General features: G+C 55.3%; 2 non-coding genes across 2 annotated transcripts; both read right to left on the bottom strand.

The window, feature by feature from the left end:
* Positions 1-151: 151 nt before the first annotated feature.
* On the bottom strand, positions 152-270 carry LOC123965017. The gene has a single exon (XR_006823604.1). It is a non-coding gene; the product is annotated as a 5S ribosomal RNA (ribosomal RNA).
* Positions 271-863: 593 nt separating this feature from the next.
* Positions 864-982, bottom strand: LOC123965016. Its single transcript, XR_006823603.1, has one exon. It is a non-coding gene; the product is annotated as a 5S ribosomal RNA (ribosomal RNA).
* Positions 983-1,052: the final 70 nt, after the last annotated feature.

Raw genomic sequence — 1,052 nt, 5'->3', positions numbered from 1 at the left:
AAAACACGATGTAACATTTACACAGCACTGTGTACAGGATAGGGAGAAAAAGAAGCAGCAGCAGCGCCCCCTGCTGTTTCCTAAAGAGACGTTCAAAAGATCTCCTTTCACCGAAGCGCCCTCTGCCGTTTTTCGAAGGCGAAGCGAAAAAGGCTTACAGCACCGGGTATTCCCAGGCGGTCACCCGTCCAAGTACTAACCAGGCCCTGCTCTGCTTAGCTTCCGAGATCGGACGAGATCGGGCGCTCCCAGAGCGGTGTGGCCGTAAGCCACTCAGGCGCCCCCAAACGGCCCTTCAAAAGATGTTCTACGGCTAATTGACAAAAAACGTATTCTGCCCATAATGTCCAAGGTGCTCCAGAGTCACTTGGAATCCACAGGCACTGATTCCTGGGTAAACATCCAGGAACCGGGACACCGTTCACGCTGGCAGTCCACAGACAGGAATAGGCACCCGTTCCCGGGTATCGGTACAGCGACAAGGCCACCTTCAGCCGGAGGTCCTCACTCACAAACAGACGCTCATTCCTGGGTGGACATTCAGGCAAAGGATCCAGTCCGCCTGGAAGTCCCTAGCCAGGATCAGACGCTCTCCCGTCCAAGTCCTAAGCAGGCCCTGCCAAGCCTGGCTTCCGAGATCAGGCGAGATCGGGCAGTCCCAGGCCGGAATGGCCGTAAGCTGCCTTTGCACACCCCAGACGGGCCTTCAAAACACGATGTAACATTTACACAGCACTGTGTACAGGATAGGGAGAAAAAGAAGCAGCAGCAGCAGCAGCCCCCTGCTGTTTCCTAAAGAGACGTTCAAAAGATCTCCTTTCACCGAAGCGCCCTCTGCCGTTTTTCGAAGGCGAAGCGAAAAAGGCTTACAGCACCGGGTATTCCCAGGCGGTCACCCGTCCAAGTACTAACCAGGCCCTGCTCTGCTTAGCTTCCGAGATCGGACGAGATCGGGCGCTCCCAGAGCGGTGTGGCCGTAAGCCACTCAGGCAACCCCAAACGGCCCTTCAAAAGATGTTCTACGGCTAATTGACAAAAAACGTATTCTGCCC

Source organism: Micropterus dolomieu, unplaced genomic scaffold (assembly GCF_021292245.1).
Source record: "Micropterus dolomieu isolate WLL.071019.BEF.003 ecotype Adirondacks unplaced genomic scaffold, ASM2129224v1 contig_7962, whole genome shotgun sequence".
NCBI lineage: Eukaryota > Metazoa > Chordata > Actinopteri > Centrarchiformes > Centrarchidae > Micropterus > Micropterus dolomieu.
This window is presented reverse-complemented; position numbering and strand designations above follow the sequence as displayed.